The sequence below is a fragment of the Leptidea sinapis genome, chromosome 33, assembly GCF_905404315.1.
Source record: "Leptidea sinapis chromosome 33, ilLepSina1.1, whole genome shotgun sequence".
Classification (NCBI taxonomy): domain Eukaryota; kingdom Metazoa; phylum Arthropoda; class Insecta; order Lepidoptera; family Pieridae; genus Leptidea; species Leptidea sinapis.
This window is the reverse complement of record NC_066297.1, coordinates 5,036,625-5,048,917: the sequence shown is the minus strand read 5'-3', so window position 1 is coordinate 5,048,917 and position 12,293 is coordinate 5,036,625. Positions and strand designations below refer to the sequence as shown.

The 12,293-nt window shown below is 39.9% G+C and overlaps 1 protein-coding gene across 4 annotated transcripts in view; it reads right to left on the bottom strand.

Annotated features, from left to right (window-relative positions):
* Positions 1-4,910, bottom strand: part of LOC126974692 (mitogen-activated protein kinase-binding protein 1) — a 147,111-nt gene extending 142,201 nt beyond the window's left edge. For all 4 annotated transcript variants that reach the window (XM_050822251.1, XM_050822258.1, XM_050822260.1 and 1 more), the window contains exon 1: positions 4,739-4,910. The gene's annotated coding sequence lies outside the window, so the exon portion shown is untranslated. The remainder of the gene's footprint in view (positions 1-4,738) is intronic.
* Positions 4,911-12,293: the final 7,383 nt, after the last annotated feature.

Below are 12,293 nucleotides of genomic sequence, written 5' to 3'. Positions count from 1 at the left end.
ATATTTTTGCATTCGTTTTAAAAATATTTTTATATCTTTATGCGTAAAGTTTTTTTTTTATTTCACCCAAAAAATAATGAACTGTTACTTATTGTACATTTGTTTAATTAAACTCTCTAGGAGAAAAGCGATTCACTCGATTGTATGCAACGTGCAGTCATTGATAGATTGACAGATGACGGATATAATCTTGTAAAAAACGGAGATAGCCGAAATCCACCACGTTTTACGGCCGTTTTTAACAACGTATTTCTAATTACGGATACATTGCTATCACCGTTTAATGACAAGATCTTATCTATCAATTAGTTGTGTCCAACATAGTAATTATAGTCCAATGCTTTATGTCGATAGATAGGTTATTGAAAACGACTGTTAAGCAACTGTTCGCTTTCAAACTTAGCCGGATTATACTTCGGCGCCAATCGCCATACTGTAATTACTAATATTTCAAACTTATGTAAAATCACGGCACATTTTATACTAAACTAAATTTCAATTTTTACTCAGGCAATCCCGCCTCTTATTACGTAGCATTTACATCCTCTTTGTGATAAGTTAGGTATGTATTATTTTAATTAGACCTTTATCAATTATTGTATCTTCATTTTGTTTTTTTTTCTTTGTTTCTACAAATGCACAAGATATGGCATCCAGGAAAAAAATATTGGAGTCAGTTTTGTTTTGCAATGCCTACGAAAAACAACTTGTCATATGACTGCACATAACAATTTGATGGAGGAGGGTCTAAATTGTTTGTAGAGTCAAATATTTGATTGTTTCAACTCGTCAAAACAAAATAGGGCCCACCATCATCTATTTAGAAATTTTTGTTTGAAAATAACTCAAGAGGCAATGATTAGCGAAATAAAAAGCATTTGGTTGTGTTTTTGACATCTGTATGAATCATTATTAATGTGTTGAGCGACAATTTGAGCGTTTGTTTCATGAGGGTAGATAAAAAAGTGAAGTGCACGAAAAAACAAAACTGCACAAATTTTGTCCCTTGACTTTTTTAGTCTGACTCACGGACTTGTAAAAAAAGAAGGACTCCGCGTCGTGAGCTAGCAAGTGAAGCACCTTTATGCTAGTGTGTGTGAGGTTACGGGGTATACCAGCTACACAATTTTTTCTCACTTAAATAATCATATATCCACAAATACTTTTACAGTATTGTTTTTACACTATTTCACAACGCACGACGGCATTTTTAAAATATTTTATTGCGACGCAAAACTGGCGGCCGATCGGCTTGTATTAGTAAATATGTATGCTTGGGGCTATGTATGTACACGTTTACCGGCTCGTTTTGGTGCCTCACTGTTATGTAAGGTGACACGGAGTCCTTATTTTTTTTCGTCCGTCGTCTTACTATATGTTTTTTGTATGTTTAAAATAAATAATTTTGATTATTGATTGAGTTCAAATATTTTTTTAATACCTTACCTAAACAGACCTCTACAACAAAAACACATAAATATTAATACTTTTTGCTGACAGCCTAAAAACAAGGTGGGCCTTATTTTGTTTTGATGAGTTTATATGAACATTTTAGTATTATAAGGTATATTTCCAGAATGTCCAATTAAAAAAAAAAAAAACATGGAGTCAGCTATTCTGCCGATTGTGCCATCAAACTTGTAATAAATTTCCTAGTAAGAATAAGAATTCACTAGTTTAGGATGAGTTATATCTTTGGATGAACTATGAATGAATATTTGAAATATGAATTATAAGTAAATATATTTCAAAAGGGCCTACATAAAATATAGTATAAACATGGGGTTAAGGTGATTTTTTTGCTTATCATATTGAATAATCGGTTACATGTTGAAAATAGTCTTAGTAAAATAATGATTTGATTCATTAATGGATTCTTCAAAATTCAGTTATCTTATCACAAATTGGGGTTTATATAAATTTTTTATCAGTCCAAGACCACAAAGCAACATACTAGATAAACTAGTTTTCCACAATGAAACTGTGTTTACTTCATATTCATCATGTTTGCACCTACCGGAATTCGGACCCAAGAGTGGCCAGTGTCCTGAAGAATTAGAAGCCACAATTTCAGCTTTACAATTAAAGTTTTATTTAAATAGAAACTTAATTGAAAAATTTCAAAAACAGATAATTTTTAAAAAAAAATTAAAATTATAGAATAAACAAGTACCATTTTACACTTATATGAAATTGACTTCTATAACATTTTACTATTGATTACATCTATGTTATGGAATAGATAGATAACATTTTCACCACCCTTGAAACATTTGATATCATTGACAATGTTCACAAATAAGTACATTACTATTACCACTAATACATTAAGGACAAACATTGTTACGTTATTTTCACAAGTTTGACCTTGTATCCTAACCAAATAATAAAAAAATATCAACACACACAAGATGTTAGAGATCTTCCAATTATAGCTACATCAGATGCTCTCTTGTCCTTCAATGAAGTATTATCATTGTTGGTTAAGCCATTACAATCTAATGTAATCTAATTAAAATAATTTTCTTCCTGTCTACTTGTTTGGGGTAATCCCCAAACAAGTAGACAGGAAGAAAATTTTTTTAACAAGGAGGTATAATGAACTTATGGCTCCAAACATGTTTTGAAGTCAAACTTAACAGATCAAGACTCAGCTATTGTGAACCAGTCATTGAATCTGACAAATTACTGAAATCTAAGGCTTCAGATATATTTGATCAAGTTCACATGATACATATTCGTAATTTGTGTGGAGCAAATAAAATTACTTCATAGCAAATATATATTTGGTAATACTGCAAAACTTATCAGATAACACAAGATGATAGTAATCTTAATGGGACCTTGCTGCATTTGATAAACTTGGAATTATTAAATCAATCGGCACTTTATATAATTTTACTGTGCAGAAATACAAATAATATATACAAATCCAGTGTCCTGATGTTTATTCCCAGTGAAATCCTAAGCTAATGAATGGATTTTAATGGGGATTACTTCATGGAGTGCAGTATAGTCCAACTTGAGAGATAGGATAGTTATTATTTCGATTTAGGACCCATAATTATTTTTATGTCAAATATTTGTTTTGTAAGGACATATTTTATGTGAGAGAATTTATTAACAGACGGTTTGACAGATCTGTTGTGAAACAATTTCATTATAACAATAGAGCATATTTTACAAAAAAATAACGGTTGATGTTATGAAATATTATTGACAAATTCATCAGAAATAGTATTTTATTTATTCAACAATGTCTGTGGGTCTAGTTTATCATAAATCATATAAACCCTGGACTCCATTACGGTTACAAACAACAGCTAAGTGGTCAAAAATTGTGAGCTATGTATAAGCTTCTAACACTTTGAAAGTATCCAGTGCAGATCTCATAAATGACTGTTTAGTTATGTATGGTTTATCCCGAGTATGCCCGAATGAACAAATAGAAATATTGTTCACAGGGAAGTTTTAAAAAAATAGGACATGCCATCAGATAACTTATTGTAATTAAAACATCCAAAATGCTACTTATAAAGGCAAAAATTTATTTGTGTGAATGTTTTTGTGTTTTCGTGACTCTGTCATACAATAACTACTAGACAAATTTGGCTGAAATTAAGAATGGATATAGATTATACATCGGATTAATATATAGTTTACTATATTTATATAGGTTTATTTTAGAAAATCAAAATTTCCTAGAATTAACGTATTTCCACATGAACAAAGTTGCAGGCAATAGTTCATTTATTTAAATAACTATCAGAGATCCAAACAAAGTCATGTGCATTTAATGCGCATAAAAAAAATGCCAATGTAAAATATGTATTGGGATTATTTTTTTTATCTTGTTGTTTTGTTTTATCATTAGTTAGTTAAATAAACTTTGTAGGTTTACAAGGCATAAGACTTATAATGCATAATAACTAATTTTTTATAACTAAATTATAGTAAAATTTTAGCTTTAAAAAAGATTAATACTTAAATTAAGAATTTTTATAATACATCTTCGGTTGTTACTGAAATCTTCATGTAGTAAAACATGAAGATTTCAGTAATAACCAAAACTTTTTGCCAATAAATAAAACCTAACAGGGGTTTTTCTTGTATTAGAAATTATCAAAATCCCAATTTAGGTATGAGGTAATCCCAATTTAGGTCTCATTACCAATACTCTAAAACAAAAATTTAGATTTCAGTGAAATGTCACAATAAAATTACTACATACCGAAAATTTATATGTAAATTGTAAAAGGAAAACAAAATTCAGGCATAATTTTATTGTGAGATAATAATTGGTGCACAATTTTAATGGTAACATTAGATTATAGCCAAAATTATTAAAATTATGTTAATGATAAATGCTATTAATCTGTTATTTATCTAAAGTTATTAAATACCAATTAGCTTCACAATTTAAAAGAATGAGCTTAATACAGGTTTAAGCATGGGGTTTCGTTTATACTTTACATTAAAAATGACTAAGAAGAGCAGCTAATTACGAAAACAAATTTTCAAACTTTATCCTCATCTTTGCCGCTGACTTAATGAGGAAAGTGGGCAATTTAAATAACATATTTATTCCATTTGATTCAGAAAGTAATGAATGCCTATGAGAAGTAGTGATGAAGTATTGTTTTTGTTACCACAGTAATTCCCATCACTTTTGATTATAATCATCGCTTTCAATGCAAATTCCGAAAAACGTAGACACAAATGAGAATTAAATACATACCGTATGTATGTTTGTCTTCACAGAATATTTCACTCACTAAAACACAAAAATCGTCTTCAAAGACGATAAACTAATATCAAGCAATCCACATTCCACAAAATAAAACTTAACTCAGAGGTGTACTGCTGAGCACAGAATAGAACCGAACTTGCTGGCTGCTGCTGACGGCTGAGTGGTAACCACAGAATGAGAATAACAAAGAATATATTTTTTTCTATACCGAGAATCCTCCTCCTAGGTGCTGACGGTACACAAAGTTTACTCTGTGGCTGCTGAGACCAAAGACGATGTAATACTACGTGAAGTGGGAGTGCTGAGCGTAGATTTATATTCTAAAGTGCTGAGACTTCATAGCTCAGCACAAAGACAAAGAATATATCTACCCTAAATAACAAGTCTCAGCATAACAAGTCTCTCTCTCCAAGGGTAGACCACAAGAGGGCCAAATTATTAAATCGGCCCAAACCAACATCGTAGGCAAACGCCGCGAAAACTGACCCTGTCGTGGCCATAACATCCGTCATAATAGGGCACTTTGATGCGAATATAGTACAGCTTATTCAAAGTAAGCTTGAAGAAAAGTGCATGGCAGCCATTATTGCTGCTATGAGTGAAGACAGAGAAGGGCCTGCGTTTCTGGGCAAACCTGTCTACAATGGGGGCGTCCTAAAACTGTGGTGCTCTAATCTAAAAACAATAAAGTGGCTGAAAACGGCTGTCCCGGAAATTTAACTCCCGAATGGTGACACCCTAACACCGAAGAACATTTGGGACATTCCCAACCGCGTCAGGTGTGGCATTCTACTACATTGAATGGAAGGACACCAAAGCAATCGGCGGTATGCTGCGGTTCCAAAAATCTTGGGCAAAGGTAGACAGCTGGCTGCTACATGCCCTACAACACCACAATGACCACAGCTTCGTCATAGTAAGCATTCCGGAGGACCAAATCCCCAAAATTCTGGAGCACGAGCGCCGGCTATCGTTCATGCTGGGCTCAGTGTTTCTGAAGTTCCAGGGGCCAGGGGGTAAATACACCGAGACCCCCCCCCCCCTCAAAGGATTCAAACGGTGAGGCGAACATTGCATCTACAGGGACACACAGAGACGACGGTGCTGCACTGCCGGAACCCATGGATGCTCAACCAAATGACCCAACGGCCCAACTTCGGAAATGGTTGGAGGTTAACCCTACAGCTTTAGCTCTAATCCAGGAGCCTTGGGTTAGGCGGGGCCGTATATGCCATCCCTCTAATATCGGAGGTAAGCTTATACATTACACAGGGCCAGATCACCCTAGAGCCTGTATCTACATTTCAAATAACCTACATGTGCAATCCCTAACAGATTTTTGTTTCAGAGATTTATGCGCAATAAAATTACAGGACAGACACAACCATCCAACTCGCCAGAGAGTGATTGTCGTCGCCTCCGTCTATATGCCAGACGGGGTAGACTCACCGCCCGAAGAATTTGTCAGACTGGTAGAACTACTGCGAGACCACCAAGAGCGAGCTAATAGTGGCTGCAGACTGTAACGCACATCACCCGCTTTGGGGCATGCAAACGTCACACTAAAGGGGTAAGCAACTTAGTGAATACCTTTTTTCAAAATCACCCGCCTTTGTAAAGGAGGAGCAAAACAATTATTGAGATTACCTTAGCAACGGAGGGAATGTCTGATTCTATATCAAACTGGCATGTGTCGAAGGAAGCATCCTGCTCACACCACAGATGGATACTCTTTAACCTGGAGGTAAACATTATTACACCGCCTCCCAGGAGGAAACCCCGCAGAACAAATCTTATTCAGTACAAGATGCTCATGGAATCGCGTCTAAAGGAAGAAACACTCCAAGCCAGTATAATGGGAGTAGAACATATCGAAAACCACATAACACAAATGTACGATTTCATGACTGTCAGTTTGCATGCTACATGTCCTCTCACCTGACCCCAAACAGACATACCAAGACCACAACCCTGGTGGGGACCTGAATTGTAAAGGCTCAGGAAAAAAGTGAGGAGACATGTGAACCGCGCAATGAACGCAGGCGATCATACGACTGGGACATTTACAAAGAGTGTAAGTCTGAATACAAGAAACGAATCAGATACAGAAGAAAGCTGGCGTAAATAGTGCAATGGCATCTAATGCCATAACCAGGCAAACAGGGCAAGGAAAATAATCTCTAATCAACCTAGATAAATCCTCGGATCCCTGCAAAAACCTGATGGTACATTTACCAACTCACCAGAGGAAATCGAGCGAGTCCTGACGGAAACGCACTTTCCAGGGTGCATAATAATGCAGCATACAGAGTGCCGTCTCCGGCTGATCAACATATGGCATGTCTAGCGCATCTATGCGCTAGACATGCCCTGAACATCCCTAGGAAATGGAGGAAAGTAAAAGTGATCTTCATACCTAAACCAGGTAAAAGTGACAATTCCAACGCTAAATCATACAGACGCATCAGCCTTACCTTTTTCGGCCTGGAGACCCTAGAAAGACTGTGTGAAAGAGAACTGAGGGAGAATTACCTTAAGAACATACACTTACACCCTAATCAACATGCGTACAGTCAAGGTAAAAGCACCGAATCTGCACTACACGCTGTAGTGAACGTTATAGAGCGCGCACTTTCGGACAAAATCTTTTGTCTAGGAACCTTCGTGGACATTGAAGGAGCCTTCGATAAGACAAAATTTATAAAAATAAAAGTAGCACTACACCGCCATGGAGTATGTACAACTCTGACATCATGGATTGAAAACATGTTCAAACACAGAGTGATTTTACTAAATAAAGGTGAGACACAGAAGGCAATTGTCGCTAAGCTGGCTCGGCTGCCCACAAGATGGAGAAATCTCACCTCTTTTATGGAACTTGGCAGTAAGTGATCTTATTACCACTCTCAACGAAAATCACTACTTTACTTTAGCCTACGCAGATGACCTAACTATATTGATATACGGAAAGCTTGCCAGTACTATATTTTTTTTTATGGAATAGGAGGACAAACGAGCGTAGCGGTCACCTGTTGTTAAGTGATCACCGCCGCCCACAATCTCTTGCAGCACCAGATGAATCACAGGAGCGTTACCGGCCTATAAGGAAGGTGTGCGCGCTTTTTTTGAAGGTACCCATGTCGTATCGTCCCGGAAACACCGCACAAGGAAGCTCATTCCACAGCTTTGTAGTATGTGGAAGAAAGCTCCTTGAAAACCGCACTGTGGAGGACCGCCACACATCCAGATGGTGAGGATGATATCCTAACTTGTGGCGTGTCGTGCGTAGGTGGAATTCGGCGGTAGGAATCAGGTAAAACAGCTCTTCGGAACACTCCCCGTGATAAATGCGGTAGAAGACACACAATGAAGCGACGTCTCTACGCAACGCCAAGTGATCCAGCCGTTCACAGAGCACTGGGTCCCCGACAATTCGAGCTGCTCTGCGTTGCACGCGGTCAAATGGATCGAGCTGATACTGGGGTGCGCCAGACCAGAGATGACAGCAATACTCCATGTGGCCGGACCTGCGCTTTGTAGAGCGCTAGTATGTGGGCCGGCTTGAAGTATTGCCGTGCTCTATTAATGACTTTGCCTTCCAGATGACCACGAAATTGGCAATCGCTCGAGATTTTGAGACCCAGTATTCCGATACTAGGCGAGGCTTTGAGGGAAGTGTTGTCCAAGAGCGGTGATACGACAAATGGGGTTTTTTTTCAGTGGTAAACGCGCAAACTTGAGTCTTCTGGGGGTTAAATTGGACAAGGTTCAATTTTCCCCATTCCGCGTACCTTCTCAAGAGAGGACTCGATAGAAGACACAAGTTTCTCCCGGCACTGGTTGACGATTTCCCGAGAGAGACCTGCATGGCCCGTGTATACGGCATCACCAGTGCTGTCGTCAAATTCAAATTCAAATTCAAATAGTTTATTTCTCAAAATAGAATAACCGCATCACTTTTTGAAGTCAAGAAAATATACAAATAATAGAGTAATACAGTCCTACTGCTAAATTATTTACATTGCTTTAATCCCATGCACTTTTATCTGTTATATAATCTTTAATTTTATAATAAGCTTTTTTTTAAAGTTTCTGTTTAACAAATATTTTAAACTTTTTTAATTGTAGTTTGCAAATTTCTTCAGGGATTTTATTATAAAAACGGAAACGGTCTGCATAGCAATGAATGTTGGAGGTGTCCAACATATCATTGATATGCAGAAGAAACCGCGTGGGAGACAGCACACAGCCTTGGGGCACTCTAGCATTCACGGGCTTCGGGTTCGAGCAATATCCGTCGACAACGACCTGTATGCTGCGCCCAGTGAGGAAGCTGGAGGGCCAATTGCACAAGCTGTCGGGAAGCCCAAATGATGAAAGTTTGGTGAGGAGCGCCTTGTGTCATGCACGATCAAAGGCGTTCGCAATATCCAGGCTAACTGCCAGGCCTTCCCCCTTGCTTTCAATAGCCGCAGCCCATCTATGTGCTAGGTATACCAGAAGATCACCTGCCGACCGACCATGGCGAAACCCGTATTGTCGGTCGTTGATCAACTGGTGACCCTCTAGGTATACAAAGAGCTGACAGCTAATTATGCTCTCCATGATTTTGGAGAGCAGGGAGGCAATAGCAATAGGCCTGTAGTTTGCCGGATCCGAACTGTCTCCTGTTTTCTTTGGATCGGATGGACAAGGGCTGGCTTCCATGAGTCAGGGACTACGCCTTTAGAATAAGAGTGCCGGAATAAACGCGTAAGCACCGGCGTCAACTCAGGGGCACACGTTCTAAGCACGATTGGAGAAATGCCATCCGGCCCGCTCGACTTCCTGACGTCCAACGAAAACAGAGCTCGACTAACAGTTTTCTGTCTGAACTGTACTTCAGGCATAGAGCTCTGACACCGCGGGATGGTCGGCGGTGTTTTTCCGTTGTCGTCAAGAGTCGAGTTGGCGAAAAGAGTCCACAAGAGATCGGCTTTCTCTTTTGCCGTATGGGCCAGGGTGTCATTCCTCATGTGCAACGGCGGCATGGACAGAGACATGCATAGTCAGCAGAAGATCCAATAAGGACGGCATGTGGCTATCCACATCCGGGAGCCGCGTTGGCGACTCAACCAATTGGAACAGACCATACGCCAATGCAAAATTATGCACAGATCGCCCTGCGTAGTCTGTGGTACGTGATCCAAGCCATTCGGCATTGTGCCCGTTGAAATCACCCAAGACTACGATTTCAGCGGAGGGGATCTGTGCAAGCACGTCGTCAATTGCCGCTTGAACGCAGCCCATGAGATGATCGATTTCTGCGTTACCACTATGGGACCTGTAGACACACGCATAGATGCGGACGCGGTCCTCTAAATCTACGCGGAGCCAGAGAGTGGACAGGTCCCTTCCCTCAAAATTGCCGAGACGGTGACAGCAGATATCCTCCCTAACGTACACACATACCCCGGCATGAGGTACGTTAAATATGACGTATCGCTAGGTCGAGATATCTGCGTCTCCGTAAGGAAACACAAGGCCGGCTGCGCCGTCTCAAGGTGGTGGTGGACGGCATTTAAATTGGAGTGAATTCCCCTGATATTGCAAAAGTCCACGTTGAGTGTGGAGCGGGGTGCCGTGGTGTTACTGCCTCGTTTGTCCTTGGTCATGTGCGGTTCTGTGCCCTCCCCAGAATACGAAGGGCAGCCCGAGCTAGAGTGCTCGGGGAGGGATTCTCCGACTCTGGTAGAGCCGGTACCCTCCTGGGGTAAAATCTTTTTAAGTTCCACTGTCATATTCGGGTGGATGGGGGGGGGGGGGGAATGGTCACCGGTCCTCTACACTAACCTATGCGAAACATATATATATATATATATATATATATATATATATATATATACATAACGTGCGAGTGTGGTAATTAACCCGGACGAGTCTGGCCCGATTGTGCTGACGTCAAAAGACGGCAGCGTGACTCTCCCACTTCTAAAAAGCCCTTAGTCGCCTCTTACGACACCCATGGGCCTGGGACTCCCCTATTCTTTTTACGCCCCGGGAAAAAAACAGGGAAATGTGAGGTAACAAACGCAGCATTAAAAATTGTTGAAAGATGGTGCGACGACAACGACCTATCAGTCTACCCATCAAAAACGGAACTGGTAATGTTCACAAACAAAAGAGTTCTGGGTATCTTTTAACTGCCGAAACTGTTTAACACCGAACTCCATTTGAAGTGAAGTATTTAGGATTAATACTTGACAGCAAATTAAACTAGAGTCACAAATAAATACAGCCACCATAACTTTCTGGCAATGCCGTAGAATGATAAGCTGTAATACGACCTATGATGTGTTACGGTGCAGTTGCCTGGTGCCACGTACCAAGCTGAACACTGTAATTATTATAATTAACTGCAACGATTCCAAAGCGTGTATGGCTATCACAGGATGTATGCAAACTACACCTACCGCAGCTTTAGAAGCAATGTTGAATCTTCCGGCCCTACACCTCCTTATAAAACAAGAGGCGGCCTGCGCTGCAGTAAGGTTGAAGACACTAAATCTTTGGAAAACCACTCAATCCCCATACCCAGAGGTTTTAAACGAGGTGATAGAAAAGGATCCTCTGCGGTTGGCAGTAACTGATAGATCTCCAAAGGAATACATATGCGATAAGAGATACAAAATACAGCTGTACGAAGAACTGAAAGAGGACTTCAATATAAAAGATTCCGGATTTTCTCAGATGGCTAAAAGACAAGGTCGGGCACGGGATACGGAGTTTTCTCGGAAGACCTAAATATAAAAATAGCTGCATCATTAGGAGCTCATAACACTGTCTTTCAAGCAGAATGCATGGGTAATATGGTATAATAGAAGCAGTCACAGCTACTTTGACTCGAAAAGTAAAAGACTATTCCATCCGCATCCTTTCAGATAGCAAATCAGTACTATAAGCCCTACAAAGCAACACTTTCACCTCAAAGCTAATATACAACTGTCACCAGTGTCTGAGGGAGTTATGCGATAACAACAACTAAGTAACTCTCCAATGGATAAAGGGTCACAGTAACTTACGGGGGAACGATGCCGCTGATGAATTGGCCAGGAGGGGCTCAGCGATGACAGCAAAAGGAACAGAACCAACTATCCCTCTCCCGTCTAGCTGGCCTGCTACGGTCATACGTCAACAGTGACTGTTGACGTGTGAGTGGGTGTGACAAGAAAAAGAAGCTGTACTTCAAATAGACTCCAAGCTCTCTTGCAAGCTAGTAAAACTTCCACGACCTAGGTTACGTAAAATAACTATATATAATATAAATGTACTAACGGGTCACGGACCACTTAACAGCATCATATAGGTGTCACCGACAGTCCACTGTGCAGAGCCTGCATGGAGGCAGAAGAAACGGCCGCAAACATCATTCTAGAGTGTAGGAGTGTGGCCACATACCGGGCCAAACTGGGGCCACCGAGGACTCTCCCCGAGGTCATGGGTGACATCAGAGGTTTGATCACCTCACCATGCAAAATAGGCGCACTGTAGTCGTTGAGTTGAG